Here is an 18,553-nt window from a genome sequence, read left to right as displayed (position 1 = left end):
GACTCAAGTTGTGTTTGATCTATTTTGGCAGCAGCTGAACTGAGGCATAACCAACAAGAAATATAAAAATAATTTAATTTGTACTAAGTAGTAAATAAAATTACTTTAAACTATTTTATCCAACAGTTTGACTAAATTGTGCCTGTTGGTGCAAAGAAAGAAATCGGGTTGGAGTAAGACACTTCTGGGGGACATGCTGTAACAGTGTACTCATTCATGCTGAGGAAAAATGTTCACACATTAATAAAAATCAAAAACAAAATCTATAAAGCATTGTTAGCAATATACGTATTTAAAATAAAACTACTTATTTTCTAGTATTTCAAATAAATGTTAACAGTATTTAAATATTAAATCGCATGAATGCTATTGGACTCATAAGCTGGACAAACAGTCTGGAAGGGGGTTTAAAGAAAGTGATCTAGTGGAAATCAATCCTAAGTTTGTACAGTGTGGCTGTTGGCTCACAGTGTGGACTTTGGGTGTCAGGGATGCTGTTATAAAGTGGGATTTAAATGTAAACCGGTATAAAGAGGGGTACATGTTTGCAGTGATCGACCATGCACGCTCTGTGCAATTTTATATTGCAATGTGTTGTTGCTGTTATCATTATCATCTACATACATATGTGCACTTTGTCAAATAAAACATTACACAGTGTGATACATAGAATTCATACATACCATCCCTTAACTTTCGTTACTTTATACATAACAAGAAAAAGGCAGCAGTATAATATACTGTGTTCTATAATCATGCAGATGCTTTTTAACCATTTTCTATTGATACAATAAATTTATGTTGGATAATGGGCAGTGTGGTCAGGACAACTCCAGTCCTAGAGGGCAGCAAGGCACCTTAAGCATTATTCATTTGGTTCGAGGCAGTATAGCCACTATAGAGATTGTTCACTCATGCGCAGACGTGTGCTACTGTCAGTGTTTTTTAGGCAGGATTAAAAAAAAAATGTTAAAATTTGTATCCGTGCCAGTCAGTGTGTTTTAGTTAGAATAAAAAAGGCAAAATGTGGGCCCTATTACATGTAAGATAAGCAATATATGACTGTGATCACTGCAGAGCCAAAGGCTCCTGCTGCCATCAGTCAAGCTCCTGTGAGCAGGAGCATGGCTTGCCTATGCTATTTGTGTCTATGGGTGCCCGCAGCCTGGCTTAGGACTGTGCAGGCATGGGTGCCTTCTTAGAACCTGGCCTGCTAAGGGAGGCACAAGAAAAGGAGGAAAGTGACCCCTCTGTGCAATATTGTTACACAGAGCAGGTACATATAACCTCTTTTTCTTTAAAAAAAAAAAAAACTTTCCATTTTAATAACACTTTAAACCTTCTTCACATAGGCTTACACTGTATAAGAGCAGTGTGCACAGCAATTTCTGAAAAGCATTTGCAAAGCTTTTGGCAAGCTTCAGATTGTGTCCCTGGGGGACACGAGTCCTGGCCATTGTATGTTACAGGAGAGTCTTGTGCTACGAGAGGAAGAATTCTACAAAGGTTCCTCCGAATGCTGCTGTGGGTGCTTCTTCAAAAGTAATTCCATAACCTTTGTCTGTTTTTGACAATATCTACACTTATTGTAATACGTGTGAAACCATTATTTAAATGTTGTATAATGCAATGTATAGCCGTAACCCTACTTGTCACATTGGATGTTTTGTGCAGTCTTTGCTTGTATATAGTTCTGTGTAGATGATGCTCAGCCTATTGTCACTCCAGGCGGTGTGTAATCTATAGTCTCCCAGATAAGTGGACCAGCATAATGTACAGAGCAGACATTGTGTTTCCCTCATCGCATACATCAAACAAATCCGCCCTTTCTATATCTGCTAAAAATATCTTCTCAGATTTCAAGACCGCAGTGACAGAAGTTTTGAAGTCTGCATCACCAGCCCAAATGCTTATCTCTGCCCAGACTTGTTATGAAATGTATATTTTTGGCGTAAGCTTGGACAAGCACCCAGGGCCAAGAGAAAACAGCTTCTGTATTGTAAAGCAAAAAGATAAATAAATCTACTGATCATGTGTTATTAACAAGAAATTCATTGTCATTTTTGCAATAAATAGGCTACTGATGGTGATAAAACTGCAGTTTAAGATTATTTATTATCCTTAATTATAACAAAATGAAGAATGTACCATCAGACGAATTTATAAAAGCACCACACCCCCTCTAATTGGTTATTATTATAACTGAGGTTCATTTCCTCTCTTCTTTATAGTACAATTGCTGGCATTTTCTAGCTATTATGTATTTGAGTTTGTTCTGTAAAAGGAACAATGCTAAATGAATACTTAAATAAACCATAACAGTCAGTTTTATGTCAGATTAGTATAAAAAAAATTGATTGCCTACTATGGATACTGCACTTCCTGTTTTACTAAATAGTTTGGTGTATTTGTCTGCTTAAAGAGGAAGTAAACTTCCCTCTAATGTTTGTACCTATTATATTATAGACTTACCTATAGGTATTAGACATGTGCAGAGTAAAATATTTCGTTTCGGAATTTTGTTTTCGTCCGAAAAATTAATTAATTTAGTTACTCCCGAAATTCGTTTTTATTTATTTAGTTTTTCGTTCAAAAATTGCATTTGTCCGAAAATCCACATGAATTACGGTCGAATCTGTCTTTGAAGGCTTATGGTGTCTGTCGAATGTATAAAGAAGATTAGACGGAGCTAGTATATAGCATACTTCGTGTGAACTTTAGAACCCTATTAAAGTCTATGGGACTCCAATGTTCAAAATCTAAAGTGCTCATTTTAAAGGCTTTTATGCAAGTTACTGTCCTAAAAAGTGTTTGGGGACCCGGGTCCTGTCCCAGGAGACATGTATCAATGCAAAAAAAAGTTTTAAAGCGGCAGTTTTTTCGGGAGCAGTGATTTCAACAATGATTAAAGTGAAACAATAAAAGTGTAATATTCCTTTAAATTTCGTATGGGGGGGGTGTCTATAGTAGGCCTGTGAAGGGGCGCATGTTTCTGGTGCTTAGAACTGTCCCTGCACAAAGTGTCATTTATGCAGGAAAAAAAGTCCTTTAAAATCACTCACAACTATTATGAATTGTCGGCTCCGTAATACAGAGAACACTCATTGAAAGTCATTGATAAAAAAAAAAAAAAGTGTGGGGGTCCCCCAAATTCAATTACCAGGCCATTCAGGTCTGGTATGGATATTAAGGGGAACCCTGCGTCAAATTTAAAAAAAATTTGACGTGGGGGTCCCCCTAAAAATCCATACCAGACCCTTTATCCGAGCACGCAACCTGGCAGGCCGCAGGAAAAGAGGGGGGGGGACGAGAGAGCGCCCCCCTCCCTCCTGAACCGTACCAGGCCACATGCCCTCAACGTTGGGAGGATGCTTTGGGGGTCTGGGACCCCCAAAGCCCCCCGCTTGCAGACCCCCACAACCACCGGCCAGGGTTGTGGGGACGAGGCCCTTCTCCGCATCAACATGGGGACAATGTGCTTTGAGGGGTCACAGACCCCCAAAGCATCCTCCCAATGTTGAGGGCATGTGGCCTGGTACGGTTCAGGAGGGAGGGGGGCTGCTCTCTCATCCCCCCCCTCTTTTCCTGCGGCCTGCCAGGTTGCATGCTCGGATAAAGGGTCTGGTATGGATTTTTAGAGGGACCCCCACATCAATTTTTTTTTAAATTTGACGCGGGGTTCCCCTTAATATCCATACCAGACCTGAAGGGCCTGGTAATTGAATTTTGGGGGACCCCCACGCTTTTTTTTTTTAATTTTTTTTTTTTATCAATGACTTTCAATGAGTGTTCTCTGTATTGCGGAGACGACAATTCATAATAGCTGCGAGTGATTTTAAAGGACTTTTTTTTTTGACACTTTATGCAGGGACAGTTCTAAGCACCAGAAACATGCACCCCTTCACAGGCATACTATAGACACCCCCCCCCCCCCCCGTACGAAATTTAAAGGAATATTACACTTTTATTGTTTCACTTTAATCATTATTAAAATCGCTGCTCCCGAAAAAACTGCCGTTTTTAAAACTTTTTTTTGCATTGATACATGTCCCCTGGGGCAGGACCAGGGTCCCCAAACACTTTTTAGGACAGTAACTTGCAGAATCTTTTCTCTCTGTCAAATCTTTTTTCTCTGTCGAAGATTTTCTCTATATAATCTTGGACTAATAGAAGTAAGGTTAGGCACATTCAACCACAGGTTCTATAGACACAGATTATTGTCAGAGTCACGTCGAATCTCCTGTTCTATATCGAACTGTTGGATCTTTCGTTTTTCGGATTCTGTGCTTTTGTTCTAGTTTGTCAAAACGAAAATGGCTGAAATTCGGACGAAAATGCATTCGGACGAAAACGAATGCACATGTCTAATAGGTATGATAAATATCTCTTAAACTTGCACCGTTTAGGAGATATTTACTGCATACTGCACCGATTATGTCATCGGCGCATGCACTCTGAAGCAACGGCCAACCCTACATTTCTTCAGAGCCTTGTGCTGTGACTGGAGGCTTCTGCGCGGGAGTGACGTCTCGCGGCTCCAGTCAGTCTCACAACCGGAGTCCGCGGACCTGGAGGGGAGTCGGGCAAAGATGGATGCAACCTCCAGCGGGGATGATGAGGGATTGTGGAAACACCAGGGTGGTCCAGATGTGCTGACGCAATTATGTTGACCTTCTGAACGGGCGTTCGCATGCCGGCCGGCATTTCATGCTTTTTTACTGCTATGTTTGTGAGTATATTTTGCTTATTTAAATACAAATATCCTGCCTGGTTTACGCTATGGGAGGCTTTCTTTGTGTTTTCCGAGTTACCATCTAAACCATTGCCTGCTTATGTGGAAATCTCCATGGTCCATTCGAAACTGTTTCTGCAATAGGAGTCAAGATTGGTGCAGTTCGGGTGACAAATTCAATGAGCGTTTACATACCGTTTTCTGGTAAGCGTGCATTCCCACTGTTGACTCAGGGGTTTCTGGCTTGGTGAAGGTGGATCGCACAGCTGACTGGCACCCTCCTTAAAGAGTTATCTCTTCCATTATAAAGACTTTTTGTTTGGACTCATTGGTTGTGGTTCACTGGTTCACCTTTTTTATGGCTATAATTTTTTATTAATTTGTCACTGGGTTTTTATCTTATTTAATTATAATTAATAATCACTGTATTTATTTATAATTATTTATTGATAATTAATTTAAATTAGTTTACTTATAGTCAATAATTAATGAATTTATTGATTTATAATTATTTATTCACGTTTTGAATATAATCAATTGTTGTTAATCACTATATTTAATCATATTTAATTTTTAGGCATTTAGCACTTCATTTTGATTGTATATGAATTGTTCTAGCTGATTCCACTTAATCTATTGGAATTATTTGATTTTCATTTCTTTGCCCAAACAGTAATAGCCTCAGTAGGGGTAGGTAGCGCAGCTAATTTTGTTCTTTATATGCATTGTATTTTGGATGTGTATCACATCCTGGTAGCTGCAGCTGTAGCTGGGTTTTTGTTTTTTAATCTTTTAGATTAGGAGCGCAGTAATTTTTTTTCTCTTATTAAAACAGAATCATTGTGTCAGCAAATAGCATTCACTTCCAGTACCCAATGATGTCAGCAGGCAAAAATTTGTACTTTTGTTATTTTGAGCGCAACACAGGTAAGTAAACTTGTAGTAAAATCATGTACATAAAAGCAATAAGTCTTTTAATAGGCTTTGTCCTTTTTGATTGCTGTACTACTTGCTTCTAGACACAGTCTTTTTTTTTTCTGTACTATGGCACCGTGTTAAATATGCCAAGACTTCCTGAAGCCACTCATTTTAAGTGGTAGAGAGTACCTTTACAAAACTATAGAATTCTTCTCTTGGCCTTGAGCCCTAACACTTTCAGAAAGAACACCATTAGAGAACATGTTACAAGATGTAATAGAAGTCTATGGCTCAGTGCAGCTACCCCGCAGGGGCACTGTGCTGCTCCCTGCGGTGCGGCTAGACAGTAGTTCATCAATGTGAAAGGGCTTTCTAGGTGGCTCAGGACGGTAAGGGCTCATTTACATTTTCGGTTTAGGGGGGGTGGTAAAACCCATAGTTCTTTGTGGCCTGCGACTGGGTACCAAATCACTTAAGTGGCCCTCGCTCTTCAAAAGGTTGAGCACCCCTTGTATATGCAGTTTGGTGGATATAATGGGTTGAATTTCTTTCAAAGATTTTTATTTGTTTAATATAAAACATGAAATACACTATTTCCAGTGAAGCAATGAAAAACCGTAAAACCAGATGTCAAGACAATCAACCATGGTTTGGCATCATAATCCCTGACAAGCCCTCGCGCATTTTGGTTAGTGTAGCAGGATCTTTTCGGGAAGCACTCCCAGAACCCCATATGGGAACTTACTGTGCCCCAACAATCCATGAAGAAGCGATGAGCCTTGTGGAGGGTAGATAAGCACTAGAACCAAACCTTCGAGCCTAGTGAAAAGGACCGCTTGTCATACTTTCATTTAGGTAACAAACCCGTGAGTTGCCTTTTGTATGTTTGGATGGACTATAGTGCAGGAGAGGAGAAAAGTTGGTCATGAGAAGAGAAAGGAAACAGAGGAAGAGCCAATCAACAAGAAGAGCGGTATTAGCTAAACGATAGCACCTATTTCTTAGACCTGGATTCCAGGTATGAAAGAGATGCCTACGTGCAGGGCCCAAGGTTCCCAGATAGTTTTCAAATGTCAAAACTTTTAACTGTTATCCGTTTATACTATTAGGATGCTAGCCAATTTCTCCTGGGACTTAATCTACAAGATCTTACATTTGGTTGCTACGAAGGATGCCTTGGGTTGTTTCCATGCTTTGGCTATGGTCAGCTTGGCCCCTAGCAGCATAAAATGGATCAATTTGCGGTTGGCTTTGGAAGGTTCGAATTCAGGAGAGCGATGGCTGGGGTTCTTGGGAGCTGTTAACTTGTCACTTTTTGGATTGCGGCAAACATCCTGTTCCAACACGACCTACACTACCACCAAATGTGGGCCATGGTGCCTATGAGTTGGCAGCCGCAATAGCACTGGCGGTTTGACGTTGTTTTCCCAAGCCAACATAGAAGGTGATTTGCAAGATGGGTGAGCAAGCGACTGGTAGATGGAGATTCCACACCTCTGATCCGTGGCCTGTCCACACCATAGTTTGTAAGGTGTGAATCTGGGAGGGGCAGGTTTCCCCTTCCAGATCTTACATAAAAAGTGTTGTATTTGTTGAAGTCTGTATTGCACCAAGGTCGATTGCAAGCTTCTGAGCACAGTAGCTCTGGGAAATTGGTCCCGAGGGAGTGAAGAATTGGCCAATGCAATACAACCCCTTGCCCAACCAGCATTTAAAGGATTCAATTACTTTACCAGGGATAAAGTCTGGATTGGGAAAGATATGGTCACAGGGCCGACATTCAGAGGTCCGTGAGGTCTCAGATCTCATTTTGTCCCAGAGAGAGTCAGGGTTTCTGATAGGATGGGTGATAATATTGGGGGGGGGGGGGGTGATCCTTTTAGTTGACCCATAGGAGATAATCTAAGGTGTTGGTGGGGGCTGCTTGTGTCTCTATTTGAACCCAGTCAGGTTTTTCAATGAGTAAAAGTGTTCTTTTTTGGCCATGAGAGTGATCCCCAAGTACTTAATAGAGGAGTCGCTCCACTCAAACTCGAAAGAGTTTGTAGTAGCTGTAGCTATTTTAAGACAACTGTTTAGATCGTGTAATTTAGAGTAGTTTACCCGGAGGCCAGAGACAGCTGTAAATTCTCTCAATATTTTGCAGAGATTGGGATGGGTTGTAATCGGTGAAGTAATAAATAGCAGCATGTCGTCAGCGAATAAGCCGCATTCATGGGTTTGAGAGCTGCAAGTTACCCCTTGGATGTTGGGGTTGGAGTGTATTGCGATCACCAAGGACTCGATCGCCATAGCAAAAATTAAGGGGGATGGTGGGCAGCCCTGTCTAGTGCCCTAGCTATACTAAAGGTTTTTGAGTAATGTCTGTAAGGGCTTACCTTGGTTGGAGTCCATATTAGAGATGTATGCTCACCCTTGCAAATACACACAGCTCTCGATAACAAGGTAAGAAACTACCTGAGCTGTGAATCTGTACACAGGGAGCGTAACAAGAATTTTCCAAGGGATAGTTGAGGTACAGCCGTAGTCAGGGATTCCAGAAGTCAGGATAAACGGTGAACAGAGCCAGGGTTTGAAGTCAGGGGCAGTCGTGGAACACTGCAACAGAAAACAGGAACACTTGGCAAAACATGAGACAATGAACTGACAAAGTGAGGCAGTGTTATATACCCAGCTAATTGGGTAACCTGCCTCAGCTGATCTGGGAGTGACAAGTACTGATTGCAAGGAAAGATCCAGAGTATGACCTTAGTATTTCATGCAGAGCTAGGCAAGCTGCAAAGCAGGCTGAATAAGGAACTGAGGTGTGGCTCAGAGGCAAAGAAACAGGAGCACAAAACAGGCAGTCATGAGTTCAATACCTCCTTGAGGCGTGACCACTCCTGGCCATCTGCAGGGCACGGTAGGGTCTGTGACAATGTCCCTGGAGGCATATCAGAGCCTTCGGGGAGGAGTAGAGGGAGTGGAGAACCCCCATGAAGCACCAAATCCCCAGCGCTCCATGAGGGTGAAAATATAATGGCAGGCCACCGAGTCAAAAGCCTTAAGTAAATCGAGGGATAGTAGTATTCCTTCTTGTTTGGGGCCCTTATCCCAGCTAGATTGTAGTAGGGAAATTATGTCTATTGCCCTTCTGACTTGGTCTGCCTAGAATAAATCCCACCTAGTCCTTGTGGACGTACTGACTAATGATGGAAGCTAGGCGATTGGCAAGAATTTTTGTTAGAATCTTTAGGTCACTGTTTATGAAGGAGATGGGTCTATAGTTCCCCACCTCTTCTTGGTTTTTGTCTGGTTTGGGTATTACTGTTATGTAGGCAGTTTTATAAAGCAAGATGGAGGAATAAAAAAATGGATGAATATTCAAACAAATTTGGAAGGGGAAAAAGAGGTAACAAACCTCCGGGTTTTTTAAGGTGTTTAGTACAGAGATTGAAACTCATTGAATAGCATTAAAAATCAATTTTTATTTTGAAGGATAAAAAACAAGAACAAGAATTCATTCATATCAAAAATTGATTACGCTATACAGGCATATTAAGGCAAGGCACTACCACTCTCAACATGTTTCACTTGATAGAGCTTCCTCAGGAGATCCTGGTGTGGCAGTTTATATGCTATAGATAATAGAAAAAATGAAATAAGTGTCTCATGTTGAAAATGCATTGATACAGTAACATGAAAAACATGCATATTGACATATATATATATATATATATATATATATATATATATATATATATATATATATATGTCTAGTTTGAGAGCATGGTAGTTTTCAAATGCTTTCCTTCATTTCTGGGGGAGTTTAGTCCCTGAGAATTATGTTTAGCTATCCTGAAATTTGTCCTTGTTAGGTTAGAGTTAGCCACAGGAGAACAGAGGGGTGGAATGCTGTCGAAGCTACCGTCACTTACCCAATGCTGTCTTCTTCCGTTGGAAATGGATCTGTGTATATGGTGGGTTTTGTTCAGGGGCTGGAACCGAGCACATCACAACCTGTAGATTGGCTAGAAAAGGATGAAGAGTTAGAGATAGAGAAAAAGAGGAAAGTAGACAAAATAAGGAAAAGCGTCTTCTAGGAAGACCAATCGGGTTTGGCATGGAACACTCCTGCCAATCTCCTACAGAAAAAAAAATGGCTGCCCCGTAATGAGGGCCAACAACCCATTGCACAGAAACAGGGAAGCTGCTACTATGGGATAGTTGGAGGTGCGAGGGGGCCACCCCGGACCCCAATTTCTATGTGAAACAGTAACAAAAAATAAACACAATATATCTATAGAACATTTGGGTGAAAAAATAAGAAAAAAATCCCCAGGACTCCAGCTGGGGTGTCTCACTCCCCTCCCCACGAAACACGTTCAAGGCAGACTGCCCGTTTAGGGCCCAGAATGCATGAAAAATTACTATCCCCCAGGCCACAGAAGAACCCGAATTCCCGGCGCCCCTGGAGCTGAGCTCAAAGGGGTCAGAAGACTCCAGAGAAGAACTCTGAACTTCTTGATAACTAGGGCCCTGGAGGTAGCATATAATCATTGACAACACTTAGAACTGTGTTTTTTATAGAAAATAAAGAGGCACTTGTTGTCTTGTCCTGTAATTTGCTTGTAACAATCAACGGGAGTAGAACTTGGAGCGCATAAACGGGGGGGGGGGGGGGAACAGTTTGGCCACGTAGGTTAGAAGCGAATAGCTCCATCAACAGGTACAACCACTATCGTGGGAGGGGAGAACAAATGAGAGTAGGGTATATGTTGACTCGAGTCGAGACTGGGCTTGCTGGGGGAGGATGCTTGGTAGAGCCTGTGTGGATGAGGTGGTAAAGTCCATGGATGCTTCCTGCGAGATGAGCTTGAGGTTTAGGAAGAGCTTCTTGGCATCCGGCAATTTTGAGAAAGAGCGAGTCTTGCCCTTCAGTGTAAATTTCACAGCAAATGGGAAGGCCCATTGATATTTAATGTCCTATTGTGCGAGGACTGTCAGGAACAGTTTGAGAACTCTCCGCTTTTGAATTGTTGAGGGGAGAGATCTGCAATGATTTGTATTTGATGGCCCTGGCATATCACCTTTGGCTTGGTGTGCGATTGTCGCATGACTTCTTCCTTTATGATTTAAAAGTGTGGATTCACGATTACGTCCCTAGGGGATCCTTCGTTTCTGGGGGGTCCCAGGGCCCTGTGAGCTCTGTCCAACTCCAGGAGGTGAAGGGTGTTATTGGGGATTAGATCCTTGATAAGCTCTTTGACTGCAGAGGAAATGTCTGTGATGATCTCAGGAAGGCCCGGATTCTGAAGTTATAGCTTCTGGACCTGTTTTCCAAGTCATTAATTCTGGAAAAGGGCTATTTCCACCTTGTCCTGGAGGACCTGAATGTGGGCTGAATTCTGATGGATCTGGACACTGTAATGTCCAGTTTGTATTTTATGACCTCCATTCTGGATCCCAGGTTTTGAAAATCAGATTTAATGTCCCTGGTGATTTTTAGCTGCCGTGTTGGCTAGCCCCCTCTCTAGGAGTTCAGAGAGCTTGAGAAATAGGTCCGCTGGCATTGTAGCTGGGTCCTAGCTTGGGGATGGGGTCACAAGCAGATGGGTTTGGGGAGGCCCGACCGAAGAAAGAGTGTATTCCTTCATGGTGCGGCCCAGCATAGACTCTGTGGAGGCTCCAGAGGGAGCCAGGGGGAGCTGGGTACTCCCATAGATCACCTGGGAGTAGGTGGGGGTTGCTGGGGCTAAGACTTTCCTCTGATCCTGGGATCCCACTATATAGGCTACGTATGGCTGTGCTGCTGCAGTAGCCATCTTGGTACACTCACCCCATGCTGATGTATTGAATTGTGGACCGAGATCTCATCTGTCAGCTGGTCTGGACATCCGGGGTTGTTCACAGGGGTCTCGAGCTGGGGTGTCTTGTTGGTGACTGTCGTGGGTGGCTGTGAAAGGAGCTGTGTGCGCCGTAAATCTGGGGTGATGCAGAACTCCTGCCTTAGGCGGCTATCTTTTTAGCTCCCGCACATGCACGATAATGGGTTGATTTTGAACCAAATCTGGGACGGATTACCTTTTAATAAAAATAATTTCCCCCAGAATCGATCCCCTGTCATGCAGCCTTATTGCTGTGTGCTACAAACCAGTTTGTTTTCATTATGGGATTAGTTCAGCTCTTGCTGTACCTTCTGGCCACTTCAGATGTTAACAATGCAGGCCTAAGCCCTTGTACACACGGTCAGACATTCCGACAACAAAATCCATCGGATTTTGTCCGAAACTGGTGTTGCATACACATGGTCGGACAAAGTTGTCGGAAAATCCGATCATTCGTAACGTGATGACGTAATTTAGTTACGACGGGACTACATTCAGGCTAGTAGCCAATAGCTTTGGTCTAGGAATTTGATCTGAGGATGCGTGGCACTTTGTCCGATTGGATAATGTTGTCGGAAAATGTTATAGCCCAGCTCTAAAACTTGGTCCATCGGATATTCTGACGGAAACAGTCCGATGGAGCCCACACACTGTCGTAATATCCAACAACACGGTCCGATCTGGCATTTTCCATCGGAATATCGACCGCGTGTACAAGGGCTAAGGATGACTTAGTCCTATTTTCTCTTTCCCTGTCTGATATTTACCTGTGACCCCTGGAGGGCAGTCTGTGATGTATATTTTTTGAACAGTTAGATTTTTATTGAGGGATGCTGTTTACATAAAATAACATACACACTTCAGCATACATAAAAGGTAAAAAATATGCAAAAAGGAATAAAAAGAAAACCGTGTGATAAACATTGAAGTTTCCATAAAGATTATCAATGATAAACATGTAGTTTAAAACTGCGTTTAAGCAAGAAAGTCAGGGTTATTATTTAAGGACATCAGTGGTCGAGGGGAGGTGAAGATCACTTCATGGAAAACCTGCAGCGTGGCTCCAATCAGTGGATGGCGTTTACCATCTAATGGACATGTTGACCGTGTAATCCAGGGTGTGTAGGATAATGGTGTCACACTAGAGATTTCTTCCAAACGTACCCAGTCTTTATTGACACCATTGGCAGTGCGAGCCAGATGCGTAGCGAAATAATAATTCAAAAAGTTTGTTTGTTTGTCAGGTAACGTAAACGAATGCAGGGTTTCTTTCCCATCCAAAGAAATTTCCGTATTATAGCATTTAGTTGTTTGAAGAAACTAGAGGTCACCACAACAGGTAGTATGTGAAAATGATAAACACCCTGGGGAGGATGGTCATTTTAATTATGGCAGCACGACCGAACCACAGTGACTTAAGGGTCCATTTGAACAGGTCACCTTCTATTTGACGCAGTAAGGGTTTATAGTGCATCGTAAAGGTTTTTTAAATATCTCCAGTAAGCCAAATGTCTAGATACTTCAGTGAGCATGGGACACATCTAAAATAATTATTTTGTTAGGCCAGAGTCAGGGTGGTCAGTGGAAGGGTAAGATTTAAAGCTTTTGATTTGTTGTAATTAATTAAATCAGAAATGTAGCCATAGTGGCCGAAGGCTTGAACTAGGTTAGAGATCGATATGTGGGGCTGTGTAAGGAAACATATAGTTGACAAACGTTGCTATTTTATATTATCTGTTCCAGTGGTCTCAAACTGGCAGCCCTCCAGCTGTTGCGAAGCTACAAGTCCCATAAGGCATTGCAAGGCTGACAGTTACATGCATGACTCCCACAGGTAGAGGTGTGATGGGACTTGTAGTTTCGCAACAGCTGGAGGGCCATCAGTTTGAGACCCCTGCGAGTCTATTCCCTAGAGTAAAGCCCTGGGTAGAAATTAGTTGGTTAACCGTGCGTATAAACGGTTCTAAGGACAGGATAAATAGTAGGGTTGACAGTGGGCAGCCGTGTCTAGTCCTATTGGTGATTCATGCAGGATCTGATAATGTGCCATTGATTTTTAGTTGGGCCAAAGGTGGGCTGTGATGTATATTGCTCACAAATAAATTGATCTGACCTAAGGGCTGCATCCCATACATACATATAGTGCATACCCAACTGATGTTTCTTTTATGGATTTTGGTTCTGTGTCTGTGGTTCCTTGTGTGGTATATCTTACCTGGGACAATGTTTCTGGCTGATGCTGTTTGTAGTATTTATACACCAGCCCTTTTCACTCCTGTGGAAGCGCAATATGCAAAACATTTTGAGCCTCTTTTGAAGGAGTGGTGGAACCCTCTACTATATCACTATCATTTGGATTTCTTAGTTGCATATTATTATGTTGGGTGACTAGATTTGGGCCACCACCCCCATATTCTAGGGTGCAGAATACTACTGTATTTTTAAATGTTTTTAAGACTCTTTTATATAATAAGTTTTATATTTTAATTTTACTTTGGTTTGGTTGTGTCTATAAAGCCCATGAACCGCTGTTCAATCCTCCCTTTTGGCCTTTTGTATAAACCTGATTTCAAGGACATAGGAGTAACCCTGCATGACAGTGCAAAAGGAATGTTTTGCCATTGGGAAATTGTTATGGTAATTGTGCATACAGTTGGTGGTATATTCATTTGTAGTCACCAGGAAAAAATCGGCAGCTTATTACTGCTGGTCATATAGTATAGCAAGAGTAGGTTAAAGCTGGCGTTTAGATATGGATGTCTTTGCATATTTACATTGGTCCAGGGTGGACCATTATACAGTAAGTGTGCATGTGCAATCAATACCTGGAGGTCGCTCGCTCGGCACTGGTGCCATTCAGAGAACACTTTGCATTTTCCCAATGAATGCAAGCATTACCTGAAAAAAACTTTGACCAAGCTTAACTGGTCTGTTACCACGTAGATTTTTAAGGGCTAGTACTCATGGCTGAAGTGTGTGATCCTAAGGCATCAATCCATAGAAGAAATTAGCTGGCAACCCAGTAAACATTCCAAGCTCCCAATTCTTTATTAGGCTACATTAAAGCGGAGGTCCACCCTAAAGTGGACCTTCCGCTCATTGGAATCCTCCCCCCCTCCGGCGCCACAATTGGCACCTTTCAGGGGGGAGGGGGGTGCAGATACCTGTACTGTACACTTCCGGGATAGCTCTCTGCGGAAAGAGGCGTAGATTATGCCCCTTTCCGAAAGTCCCCCGCTGCCTGCTCGGAAACACACAGATCCCAGAGGCAGCGGGTCCATCCTTATTGTGCAGCGTGACTCGCGCATGCGCAGTAGGAAACCGGGAAATGAAGCCGAAAGGCTCCACTTCCTGATTCCCATACCCAAGATGGCGGCGGCAGCACCCGAGAGACGATCGAGAGATCGGCTTCGGGTGCCGACATCGCGGGCGCGCTGGACAGGTAAGTGTCACTATTTTAAAAGTCAGCAGCTGCAGTATTTGTAGCTGCTGGCTTTAAAAAAAAAAAAAAACGCGGACTCCCGGCGGACTCCCTCTTTAAAAGCGACACAAAATAGCTAACATGTTTCGACCATGACGGCCTTCTTCAAAGTATATTTTGTTAGCTATTTTGTGTAGCCTAATAAAGGATTAGGAACTTGGAATGTATTGTGTTGTTGGCTAATTACTTGGATGGATCAAAGCGTTCTCTGATTGGACAAGGTGGCAATGTCTAGAGATGTAAAATTTCCGGAAATTTTGAAGCTCGGAAAATAATTTGGAAAATATTTGAACACCCTGTCTTAAAATATTTTATTCATCGAGTTAAAATAAAATATTCCACAATTTTTTTTTTTTAATTTTCCAAATTTTTAGGAAAAAAATTTGGCCGAATTGTTCCATTTTTTTTCTTTCTGGGCCTTCACATCTCTAGCAATGTCACAATCTCTACTTTGTCCAGTCAGGGAACCCTTTGCTTTCATATAGAAGATGCAAAGTGTTCTTTGAATGGCGTCCGTGCTAAGTGAGCGATCTCCTGTGTTCACTAAGCAGCCGCTTGGCAAGAGACCCAGAAGATAACAACTATCATTGTAGTAGCGGCGCCTACTACAGGGATTTCCATCTTTCATGGAGATCGACCAGGAATGACACATGCACACTTACATTGATCCAAGCTGGACAAATGTAACTATGCAAAAATATCCTTACCCTAGCGTCAGCCTTAAGAAGTGTTTTTTGATCAAGTGAGACTATGCTAAAAGGCAAATGTTTTATAGCTCTCAAGTAGAAGATTTCCGTGTCCATTTGGTGTAACTATCTGGACTAGAAGATAAGTAAAGTCAAGACAGCATTTAAAACTTTCACTGACACAGATAACCATAGCCATTGTAATTAATCTTGAAGTGGGGTTTTAACCAATGTCTACGTGCCTGTTTATTTTATTAAAAACATTACAACATTCAGAAAGATAGTTAATTGCTGTATGAAATTGTTTTTGCATGAATGATCAAGGCAAGGGCAATTTTGTAGCAGACAGTCTCAGACACACATAGTCTTTGTTCACTGGCATTCAAGAGAGATGGGCTAAAATGAGCAGTTATAGTTATACAAGCGGATTTATTTAAAAAAAAACACAAAGCCAAATTATGTTGTGTTATTATGATTAAGAGATGTTTCTAGACATTATTACCTTATTTTAATCCATACGTTAAAAAAAAAAAAAAAAGGCAACAGTATTATCAAGATTTAGGAGAGATGTTACCTGAACTAAAAGATGCTGCTTGTGAAACAAGGTATTACTGTATGTAATCATTTATACCCCTTTCTGTCATTGCTTTAGTGCTTCATGCTAGCAAGCACAAGTGTGCTCTATCCGACTGCAGATAAAGCCGGAGGTGTGTCAGATCTGTACCGATCACTGGGTGCACTGGGTCTAAATCTAGTACCTATTATACTTCACGGTCATATTTAGATACATTGCCCAACTTTGCTAACCGGAAAGTGGAGATAAGATTATGAAAGTAGTTATATCTTACTAAATATTCCTTTGACTTCATTTGGTATTTAAAACAAAGTATTCAAGTGTTTAATTGTCAGCCTCATGATCAGAATTTTTATATTCAGTTACCATCAGTCTTTTCTCTAATACAAAAGCTTGTCACAAATACTGTATGTTCATAAGCCTATATCAAAGGTTTAGAAAATGAATGACGGTGCCCTAGTGGACATTCACCGCAAGCAGTACAGTAGAAATATGATTGATTAAACTTGATCAGGACTGAATGTGGTAAGCATCAATGTTGAAATATCCTAAATTTCTAATTATTATGGAGGCAAGGCACCTGTTGTGTGTCTCATACAGTATGCCCACCCTATACTTGAAGAGTTAGTTGGTTCTAGACTAAATGTTTCAAACATGGGTGGGCTGTAAATCACAGTGACTTTATATGTGTTGCATAGCTTCCGTTGAAGAAATCTCCTTTCTGACTTCACTTCCTAAACCTAAATGAAGTCTGACCACTTTTGCCAGTCCCATCCCTCCGGATGAAGTACTGTTATATGTGTATTATTAGGTCACCATAATCTACAACAGCCAGTGTGCTTTTATTGCCAGAATCAAATTCTCTGTTTAATATATGTTGTTCAAGTATGATTATTATGAACATTTTTGTCATGCTGCACGTTTCAAACTTACAGGAGGCATACAGTCAAAACATCAGGTCAGATTTCGAGTAAAAGCAATTTAAAAAGTGACTGGCTGTAATACATTTGTATTGCTTTCACTTTTGTCAACTTTTTCTTGTTAACCCATTTTATGGAGCAGTGGTTTCCAACTTTCAGATCTCATGGACCACTAAACTCACAATTTTGAATACTGTGAACTACTAACATGAATTTTACATGCCTTGTACACACAACGCTCTGGCTCTCTGACTCCTACCCCGCCCCCCCCCCCCCGGCATTCTGCATCACACTGCTACCTTACACAGACTCGTCATTGGATCTCACCTCTTTATCCAGCCATGTGCTCGTGCTACGTGCTCCATCCTACAGTCTGTGACCAGCGCTGCCATTGGAAGTCCCCTACTTCTTCACCTTTCACTCTCTGCACTACTCCCTGTGCCTCCCTCTTAGTTCACAGAAGCCGGAACTACAGAAGAGCCACGGGGTATCAATATGCACAGACAGTATTGACTGTCAGCGCGCATTGAGAACAACACTGGGCGGTATACATCCGCCACATTGATATGCGGCAGAACCCCCTGGGACCACCACATTTTTCTTGTGGACCATCAGTGGTCGGCGACCACTATTATAGAGAAATAGCTAAACCAGTAAACTGTATGAAGATTGCCACAAATACTGTATGAGGTAATAATCTACACAAGAATAAACATGTACACCTGGGAAATCTAAGCATGCATATTTATACTCCTGCCTTCGTGATAAGAAGATGGATCAGAGTTTGTAAGGAGACAAAAAACTAAAATAGTTTGAATTTCTTGCAACTGAAATTTGTTGGATAACATAAAAATGTTGTCCTCAACCTTGGTGGCGTCCCTGTCTTACTCTTAAAAGAAAAGAAAAAAAGCCCAGTGGAATTAATCAGATGATGTCACCACCCATGTAAGTCCAAGAAAACGGATGATACTTTCATGAAAAATCTGCTGTTCTCCCATGCTGGGAGAGAGTGCTGTAATTTAGTATATAAAATATAGGTTTAGGCAGTAAATCAGGAAAGTAACCTGAACTATTGAACTTTGCACACACATTCTCCATCTCCCAACCTTTATTTTATGACTTTAGTGTTTGTCAGCCCACATATGTCAATGGATTATGCAATATTACCTGTTATTTTCCTAGACGACTATTAAAAAGGGGGATGTTAAAATGATGGAGGTTTGCAGAGCAACATGAGTTTTTTGTGATTACAGCATAGTGAATGTTATGTGTGTATTTGTTGCTTAAGTTTATAATGTCCAACAAGTGCCATTTTACTTTTTATTTAACAGCAATTTCTTTAAATATAACGGCCATTAAGCAGTAATGGGTATTG

General features: G+C 41.5%; 1 protein-coding gene across 3 annotated transcripts in view; it reads left to right on the top strand.

Annotated features, from left to right (window-relative positions):
* The window catches only part of ST7L (suppression of tumorigenicity 7 like), a 266,896-nt gene that overhangs the window by 141,735 nt on the left and 106,608 nt on the right, over positions 1-18,553 (top strand). The window lies entirely within an intron of this gene.

This window comes from Lithobates pipiens, unplaced genomic scaffold, assembly GCF_037356315.1.
Source record: "Lithobates pipiens isolate NorthernLeopardFrog02 unplaced genomic scaffold, aLitPip1_a1.2 Scaffold_16, whole genome shotgun sequence".
In the NCBI taxonomy this organism is placed as follows: Eukaryota; Metazoa; Chordata; class Amphibia; order Anura; family Ranidae; genus Lithobates; species Lithobates pipiens.
Note: the sequence above shows the minus strand (reverse complement) of the source record. Positions and strands in the feature narration are given on the sequence as shown.